Below are 10,302 nucleotides of genomic sequence, written 5' to 3'. Positions count from 1 at the left end.
ATGGAAAAGATCACGAAGACGCATACAAGCACTTAGAAGAGGTCAGCAACATAGCCGACTATTTCAACTTCCCAAATGTGGCCCGCAACACCGTTTTGCTACGCATGTTACCAATCACATTTAAAGGCGCTGCAACGTATTGGCCAAAATCACTACCTCCCGGATCCATCACGACTTGGACCAAGAAGAAAGAAGAGTTCATTGACCAATTTTTCCCACCATCAAAAATATCCAAGTTGAAAAAGGCCATAGCCAATTTCGAGCAACAAGTGGGCGAATCACTTTATGAGGCGTGGGAGAGGTACAAAGGTTTATTGAGGAATTGCCCACATCACGACTTAAATAGTTAACAAGAAGTATCCATTTTCTATGATGGAGTCAATGTGACAACAAGGCAATTTACTTGACTCACAAGGCCCGCTCACAAAGAAGGCACCCCCGGTGATTAAACAATTAATTGAAGAATTCTCTAAGGACTCTAGAGAATATCATAATCCTAGGAATAATCGAATTAGGGGAGATCTGAATTATGCTTCTAAATACATGGCGGCAATGATGGCGATCTTGAAAAGCATGGATAAAAGAATGGATAAAATGGATCAAACAATCCATGCTATTTGGGTGGGTTGTGAAAATTGCAATGCACCTCACCTTACGAGAGATTGCGACTTGGACGAGAATGGAAATAAAAAGGGGCAAGTATGCTATTCAAGCGGTGATATGTTTGATTATGATTGGCGAAAACCAAAGAAAGAATGGATACCTTATGATGAATACAAAAAGGCAAAGGAGGAGAAGTTTAGACAACAAGCAAGGGGTATGTACCAAAAAGGGGAACCGGTGCAAGATAGGAAACCAAACTTGGAAGAGATGCTAACAAAATTTGTAGCTGCTTCTGAGAAAAGACACAATGATCACAATGATGCAATACAAGAAACAAGAACCATATTAAGGAACCAGCAAGCATCCATTCATAACATCAAGAAGCAGATAGGACAGCTAGCTCAACAAGTTAACCAAAGATAAGCGGGTGAACTTCCAAGTAAAACCGAGAATAATCCAAGAATGGAGAACGTAAATGCTATAACAACTAGTTTTGAGGAAATTTTCACTACTCTGACCCCTACACAAAAGGCCTCAACAAAGGTACAAGCAGAAAAGACATAAGACTCGAGTTCAGTTATATCCGACACGACTTGCCGAGTCCCTCTAATGGACTCGACGAGTCCATGGTCTAATGACAAAACTGTTGTTCCCTTAAAGCGTTACAAGCCACCTTTTCCATATCCAATTCGAGCCATACCTGATGAAAAGGTTAAAGAGTATAGAACTTTCATGGAACATGTTCAAGTCAACATTCCATTTGTTGAAACGATACTTCAAACGCCTAAATATGTAAACTTGCTTAAGGGTCTCTTTTCCGTTAGAAAAGATATGGCTGAAGTCGCTGAGTTAGTGTTAAATGAGCTACCAGAAAAGAAGGGGGTTTCGGGAAGCATGTCGATTCATTGTCAATTTGGAAACATAATTGCTACTCAAGCATTGACCGATTCGGGTGCATATATTAATCTAATGTCATATTCTTTCTTCAAGAAGTTTAATTTTCCGGAGCCAAAGCCTATTAATATGAAGATCCATCTAGCAGATAAGACAATCATTCGTCCAAATGGTGTTTGTGAAGATCTTCTCATAAAGGTTGACGAATTTGTATTCCCCATGGATTTTGTAGTACTTGACATGGAAGAAGACCCCAAAGTTCCAATTATTTTGGGGAGACCATTTTTGAACACCGCATGTGCATTAGTAGATGTATGCGAGTCCACACTAACATTAAGGGTAGGAGATGAATCGGTAGTGTTTAAGGCTACACAAGATATTAAGCAAGAAGAAATAAGAAAAGAAGAAGTTTTCGCCATTGATTTGGATGATGAATTACTAGAAAAAGAGCTTGCACTGTTACAAGAAGAAAATCCAAATAAATTTCTACTATCTTCTGGAGAAAATTTTGATGCTGAAAAAGATTTAGATGAGATAAAGAAGTTGTTGGAGGAAATTGATCCAGAAGAAACAATGGAATTTGTGGAATATGCACCGACTTGCCGAGTCGCATCGACAGAATTGATGAGTCCAGTCGAAAAGTTTAGTAATGCGGACAACCTTGACCTGCTATTTACAAGTTCTTTTCCTGTCCTCGACATGAAAATTTTTCCAGATCCTTTGGAAGGTCCAGCAGTAGAAGGCGAAATTGTTAAAAATTATTGTGACTTCCAAAACGCTCAAGTAGCTTACCTTGATACGATGATACAAAAAGATGAAGAAATTCGACTTGACGAGGAGGCAAGCATGGGAGAAAAAGAGAGTGCAAGGGCTGATGATTTAACTAATTCATCCCTTGAGTCGCAAATTGCTAATCAGGAAATATTGTCGCCTACAATTAAAAGAACAAAGCCTCGTGCCCGCATCTCTACTCTTTATGAAGTGTTCACATTTGAACCACCGGAATCTTTAGTGAGGGAAGAGAGTGAGGAAGAATCCTTGAATTCGAGAGATGATGAAGTAGAAATTTAACGAGAATTCGAGGTTGACAAAGAAAAAGTGCTAGAGATGGGTCGAAGTAAAGGGGTGAGGAAAAAGAAGTGTGGAAAAAGGGCTAGGAGTGAATCTGAAAATAATGCTCAAAAGAAGAGGAAAGAGGAATTGAGAACAGTATACAAGAGGAAAATACATGTTCACAAAATGAAATATAAGCAACAAAAGATTAAGCATGGCATCCTGATGAAGAACAACGAAGAAACGTTGAGCGGGAGGGAGTCCAGCTAAAGACTCCTACAAAAGAAGCGCTTGCGGGAGGCAACCCGTTATGAGAGTTTGCTTTCTTTTTCCTTTATCATTTTTGTTTGATTTTCTTAGGATTTTTCTATTTTCATCTTCTAAGTCATCAAAAATGATTACTTGAGGGTAAGCATGCTCTGAGTGTGGGGTGGATTGAATATTTTTACGAAGAGATGTCAAAATCATATAATTTTTTAAAAAAGATTGCAAGTGAATCGGCGAGTTAGGACCCTAACTCGACGAGTCTATTCAAATCTACATAACTTTCATTCGCAACCAGACTTGCCGAGTCTGACCCCGACTTGACGAGTCGACTTTATTTACTGAAAAAAAAAATAATAATATTTTTACATCTGGTAAAACTAGGGTTTTAACCCTAATTTGGAACACATCTCAGCCGACACACTCACCGTGCACCTCTTTCTCTCTCAAGCATTCATCAATTTCTTCCAATTTTCTCCGAATTTTTCGAATTTCATCAAGCAAGGTACTTAATTTCTTCTATATTGCTGTTAAAGTCATGATTTTTAGATGTTTGGAAGTATCAATTTGATAGAACACCCATTTTTGAAATTTTAGGGTTTTGATTTTGACTTAATTATGGTGTTTTGGATGAATGTTCTTGCACTAACATGCCTTATACACATTCCTGGACAAACCCTTGGACTAATTTTGAGTTTTTATGGTTGAAAATTCACAGACCCGCCGAGTGACTCGAGCAGTTCATCAGACTTGCCGAGTTTGTTCACGGACTCGACGAGTCCAGTCGTGAACCCATATTTATTTTGTGTTAATGTGTTTCTGTGTTTTCTGGATTGTTTGTTATTTGTTGTGCAGGAACCATGTTTTTTAGGGATCAGACTTCTCAAGGTAGCCAGAGGGATCACCCTTGGTTAGATTTCCCAAGGGTTGAATCCAAATCAACCATGACTAGATGGAAGAAAATGCTCGTTGGAATCAAGAGGAAAGACATCGATGTGCCTAATGCCATAAACTGGGGATGGCTTGGAGAGGTTCATTACGAAGAAGAATTGGCGCCTTATTTGATGAAAACTTTTTTGTATAATGGCGCTTCTATAATATATGATGGATAGAGCCGGCTTTTCCGGATCCAGGAGCCGGTATTTCAAGAGCTTTGTTGGGAGTTCTTTTCCATGATTACTTTCCGAGGAGGAGAAGATTGTTATAACCCCGGGAGCCTCACTTTTTGTCTTGGGGGAGAGGTCCGCCAATGCTCTGTGGTAGAACTTGCTTAGCGTTTGGGAATTTATGACCAACAATTGGTCAATACAGCTGCTTTTGGTACATTTTTGGAACACTCTCACAAGGTATTCCCAGATGGCATTACAAGCTCAAGTTGGTGGAACACTATCGCCAACAACATTTATATTCCTAAATCTTCCCAAGAGGGTAGCATCCAATCACCCATCCACTGCCTTATCCACCGCCTAATAGCCAGCACAATTAACCAAAGGAAAGATGACGACAAGGTTCCAACCCTTGATGTTTTCTACCTTTGGTGCATCATCACACCAAACATTTTCTGTAACATTCCATGGTGTTTGGCCACTTATTTAAGCGACGGGGCGGTTAAGGACCGCAAAACATCAAAGATTAATGGCGGGATGTTTGTTACCCATTTGGCTCATTCCTATGGATTAATGGGTGCGGGAGCATGGGGGATGTTAACGGAGGTTCCAACCCCTCCTTTTAGTACCACACTTTTCAAAAGGGCAAGGATTGTCGAGGATATTAGTGGATGACATTTTATCATACCCCATGATGACGTGGTAATTGGTCCTGCGGAGCCGGGTCGGCAAGTGAGGAGGCGTGAGCGGGAAGTGGGAGAGGAATTGCCGGTGATTCCAGTTGATCATGATGAAGTACCAATGGATTGGTACAATGTCTAGATGAGGCGGCTTCAAGATCTAATCGCAAGAGGTATAAATTTTAGAACGAATCCCACGTTCGGCTTTTTGATCATCTTTATATTCCACACATTGATGGCGGTAACTTCCCCTACATTCCATCTTGGGAAGAGGTCATTAGCGCGACGCGTAGTGGAGCTGGAGGAAGTGAAGCTATGCATGGAGGGGACGATGATGAGAAAGAGGATGAAGACTAGTTTATTTTTATTTGTGTTTTGTTGAACAATTTGTTATTTTTATTTGTTTGGTTTTGGTTGTTTGAATTTTAAGTACGTTAGGATTTATTTAATTTATGTTCTCATGGGTTATTTTTAGTTTTCTTTTCAGAATTTGAAATGGGTCAAGTCTAAAAGGTGTCGAGAGTTATAGGAGTTTCGAGTCTAAGCGAAAGGGTTAATTAAGTCCATGTTTTGAGTAGGGTCATAAGGAGCATTAAAATGAGTCTTATTACTGAAGAGGAGTATTAGAATTAATCCAAATCTGAAGTAATTGGAGTCTATACAAACAGACCTGGAGCAGGAAGCGAAGTATTTTCACCCAGCGCCTGACGCGCCGAGTGCATCTACTGACTCGATGAGTCCAAGAGTAAAACCACGATTTCTGCACTTTGCCTCTACAACTCACCGAGCCTGCCCACTGACTTGACGAGTTGATACGACATTCACCACTTCGCTGCTGACTTGATGCTTATATCCCACGGCGTTTGGCTCTTATTTTGAAGAGTGATTTCTAGAAATTTTCGAGAGTTTTTCCTGCGTTTTTGGAGCTTTCAACCACACGTGACATGACACCCAAGGCATGGATGAGCTGTTCCCATGTCTAAAGTTAGCTGAAGATGGACCTAAATTGAAGAAGATCAACCTCGCCACTACTATCCCAGGGGAGTTTGTTCCAATTCCCTCTTTATTTTTATGTTCTTTTTCATGCATAACATGCAATGCGGACATTGCAGGAATTAAGTGTGGGGTAGGGGTTGGTTACATTACATTAGTTAGTTTAGAATCCTAATTTAGGCTTAATTTTTAAAAAATTTGCATTAAATTACTAGGACATAATTTAGAAAATCTTGGTAAAAATCAATTAGGATTCCATGCTAGTATTGTGTTGGATGATTTTATGAAGACCCAAATGTTTAGTTGAGCCTATATACATTATAATGCATTTGTGGCCCCCTTTATTCTAGTGAAATCATGGGACAAAAACACAACCTTGCTTAGTTTGAAGGATGCAATATGATTAGCATCGTGTAACAAAAATGTATCCAGGAAAACTTAAGTAGTCATTGCACACTAAGACTAATGCTTTAACCAATAAGGGTTGAAGTTGAGCGCCCTTGCTTAAGAATGTAGGTTTTGAGTGAAAAAAAAGTGAGTACATGTAAAAAAAAGAGAGAATTACAAGAAAAGTTGGAAGAATTTTTGGAGCAATCAAAGTCAAGACCAAAGAAAGATCAAAAATTCTGAAAAAAAATTCAAAAGTTGAAGATACCAAAAATCCAATCAAATATGATGATGAATTCAAAGAAATTGAAAATCAAATTGTCAAAGAATTGAAGAATTCTAAAGAGCTCCAATGTGGTATCATAAATTGTAATTTCCTAGATTATGTATGCTTGGGTTGCTCAACCAAAAATACCTTGAGGGTAAAAACTTTTCTGCGGATGGATTCGGAGGGATGCATAAAATGAGCATTGTTCAAAAGAAGTGAGCGAGTGTTTATGAGGATTGTTAGTATTTAGAATTAGGGGGGCCCTTAGAAAAAAATTTAGACACAAATGCATGCGTTGCGGTTTTGGCATAATGGTTGGGTTTGATTGGGATTGTCTTATGTGATTTTAGTGTGCCAAAATTCAGTTTTGCTTGGGGGCAAGCAAAAGTCAAGTGTGGGGTATTTTGATATGTGCATATTTAGCCCTTTATTTAATATTGATTTTTATCATTTATTAACTATTTATTTGCATATTATAGACAAAAGATACTTAAAAGTATGTCAATTATGTTTTCAGTCCAAAAGTAATGCTCGGAAGCAAAAAGAAACTGGAGTAACCATCGGCAAGTTTTGGAATGATCAAAAGAACAAAAGACAAAAAAATGGAAGGAACTAGGCGAGTCTGGCATCGACTCGACGAGTCGCTACGAAGATTCGTGAAGCTGAGGAATCCTTAACTTTCCGTACATGGGGATTAAGTGATGGACTCGACGAGTCGGTCATGGACTCGGTGAGTCGGGTCGAATTTATAAATACGACTTTTCAGATCGATACAAGGGAATGGAGAGAACCCTTGGGGAGAAAAGCTACGAATTAAAGTCAGAGAAGACCTAGAGAACGAAGATCTAACCCTAAATCCGATTCCGTAGGAGATTAGAGGCAATTTTCGTTATTCTTAATTCAATCTATTGTTTTTCGTCATGTATAGACATATAGATTTTGTTTTTATGCTTTCAACTACCTCAATCATGAGCTAAAACCTTTTAACTTCTGTTTGGGGAGACAATATTGAGACTATAGTTTGATTTATGGTAGGATTAATTTAATACTGGTGATTTTGTTAATTTAAGCTTGTTAAAGAACCTTATGTGTGAATGATAACTATTTTTCTATTATTAGGAAGATAATTAAGTTGCATGAACATCTCTTAATTGTTGACGTCATATAATTTATGTGAACACTTTATTATATGAGTAGGATTAGCGAATGTGAAACTAGAATTAATAAGAAAATAGGTAAATTTACGTGTGAGCTTGTATTATGAACCATCAACAAGAGGTTAACTAAAGGGCCAAATTAGTTAACCATTACAAGTCTTAATTAAACCGAATAAATAACCTAGGGAATTAAATCAATTTAGACTATTGGCCACTATTTGATTTAGTTTGTTTTCTAAGGATTAGTGTAGCGAATGTGAACCTAATCACCTGAATAAGTATCCAATAGAAGAATTAATCCATTGGACTATTACCATAAAATCAACCATAGGATCAATTGAGTTGAACCTAAACATAAGTCTCCTTCATTATTGAGTTTAGTTGAATCTTTGCTTATCTAGTTTTTAGTTAATTAGTTTAAGTATTAGTTAGTATGTTTCTAGTCTTGTAAAACTAGAGAAAACCCTCTCTTTTATTATTTGTTAGGTGCTATTAGATAATTTTAGTAATTATTTTAAATTGTTGTTACCTGAGTTCGATACCCTGCTTACTAGAACTATACCACTAATAGACAGGTCCACTGCCTTTTGTGTGATTAATTTAAATTTTATAAGTAGGATTAAAACTAGTTCGTTTTACACACGTCAGTATGCTAGGGACTTATCCTAGTGAGGATCTCCAATGGTCCTATGTATCTCAGGTTCAGATTTCCATGCTTTCCAAAGCGTATCATGCCTTTCTAAGGTGAGACCTTCAATAGAACATGGTCAAAAACCTGGAACTCCAAGGGTTGTCGTCTCTTATCAGCGTAGCTGTTTTGTCTATCTCTCGAAGTCTTTAGTTGTTCCCAGGTTTGTACGATCTTTTATGTGGTTTCACGAATAATTTCTTGGCCAAGGAGAGAGCTATTGGAAACTTGACCCCTAGATAACTGTGTGTCACCCACTTCAGTCCAATATAGAGGGGGTCTGCACTTATGGTGATAGAGCACTTCAAACGGTGCAACCTTGATGCTAGTGTTATAGCTATTGTTGTAGGAGAACTCGACTAACGGAAAATGGGTTTCCCATGACTTGCCAAAGTCTATGACACATGATCTCAACATGTCTTCCAATGTTTGAATGGTCCACTCATTATGCTCATCGGTTTGTGGATGGTAAGCTGTGCTTATATCCAGCTTAGTTCCAAGAACCTTCTGAAGTGACTGATAGAATCTCGAGGTGAATCTGCTATCCCGATCGGAGAAAATGGACACAGGCACGTCATGTAGACGGGCTACCTATTGAATGTGGATCCGTTCTAGTCTCTAAGCTTGAACTTGACCTGTTGGACGAGTGGTGGTTCTGAAAAATCTGCTGGACATACGTCAGTGAGGTTTCAGAAGTTATAGTACTCCTCCCATGAGTACTTCGGGGTTCAGAATACAAAAGACCCTTTTGAGATTTGAGTTGGATCGTCACTATGAGTGACGAGGGTCTCGCTCATCAGTCTGTTAAGGAGGTGGGTTTTCGTAATATATGAACCTGGTATGGTGAGGACCATGTCGGTTCATGTTGAATGTTGACGTATGACCCTCTATAGAACAAGTGTTGAGTCGATTTGAAAGTGACGCCTATTAATATGATGGTGTATCCCGATTGTGCTCGTCAGTGCATTTTGTGTAGGCTTTATAGTGTTTGATGACTAGTGACGATACTTTATATTATGATCTTTCTTGGCACCTCTATAATCACTTAGCATATACAAATCATGTATAATTAAGATGAATAAGATGATTGACTGACTGATACTGCCCTATAGAACAAATGTTGTGTCGATTTGAAAGCGACGTCTATTAATATGATGGTGTATCTCGATTGTGCTCGTCAGTGCATTCTATGTAGGCTTTATAGTGTTTGGTGACTAGTGATGATAGTTTATATGATGATCTTTCTCGGCACCTCTATGATCACTTAGCATATACAAATCATGTATAATTAAGATGAATAAGATGGTTGACTGATTGACACTGCCCTAAATCGACAACCAGACAAGGAGCAGGAATTAAGGCGGAATCACTCACTCTAATTCTACAAAATCTTAGTTATTCGTAACCCCGATGTACATACTAAGCCATCATAGCTCACCTGCATGGATCTTTAGTTCTCTTATGAATATAGTGACTTGATCGGACGAGCGAGTTATTTATATCTACTTTTTAGTTTCCCTAAAATTTTAATATTAATATAAGTTTAAATTTTAAAGATATTTTTATGTAGGAGACATACCAGAATATCAAACGGGGATTCCTCGTTGCTCCTTTATGCGTTGTCACTAAACTCCTCCTTCTCCTTCATCATTTCTCTCTGTTGGACACTCTCTCTTGAGATGTCCCATTTCACCACACACATGGCATACTTAGATTACACTAGCATTGGTGGTTGAAGTGATGTGGTGAGTCGGGGTCCTACGGAAGCGAGTTCCTTCATCACATCCCATCTTCGGACAATCTTTTTTGAAATGTCCAGATTCACCACACCTAAAACAAACCTAACTCATTCCCACGCCGAGAACTTGGGTTATTGATCATGTCGGTGCCTTGCAGAAACAAGTGGTGTGTCCTTGTCTTTTGCAGTTCTTACATCGCAAATTACGACATTTTCCTAAGTGGTGGAAATTGCATTTCTTGCAATCCGGTAAATTTCCAGCATAATGTTGTACTGGCTTTGGTACTGAAGTGACAGATGTGGTGGCTGTATGGGTAGTCATAGGTTGTTGTCTCTTGGCAAGTCTTTTAGATAGCTTGCGCTCCTTTTTGTTCCAGAACATTCGTTTGTTATTCTTAGGTTTGTGAGCTGGAGTATCATTATGGCTAGGTCCTTTTCTGTTTCATTGTATGTTACAACGGTTTCAATTGT

The 10,302-nt window shown here is 38.6% G+C and overlaps 1 non-coding gene across 1 annotated transcript; it reads right to left on the bottom strand.

The window, feature by feature from the left end:
- Positions 1–233: 233 nt before the first annotated feature.
- On the bottom strand, positions 234–340 carry LOC111884601 (small nucleolar RNA R71). The gene has a single exon (XR_002847831.1). It is a non-coding gene; the product is annotated as a small nucleolar RNA R71 (small nucleolar RNA).
- Between the last annotated feature and the right edge of the window lie 9,962 nt (positions 341–10,302).

Source organism: Lactuca sativa, chromosome 1, assembly GCF_002870075.4.
Source record: "Lactuca sativa cultivar Salinas chromosome 1, Lsat_Salinas_v11, whole genome shotgun sequence".
NCBI classification, from domain to species: domain Eukaryota; kingdom Viridiplantae; phylum Streptophyta; class Magnoliopsida; order Asterales; family Asteraceae; genus Lactuca; species Lactuca sativa.
This window is presented reverse-complemented; position numbering and strand designations above follow the sequence as displayed.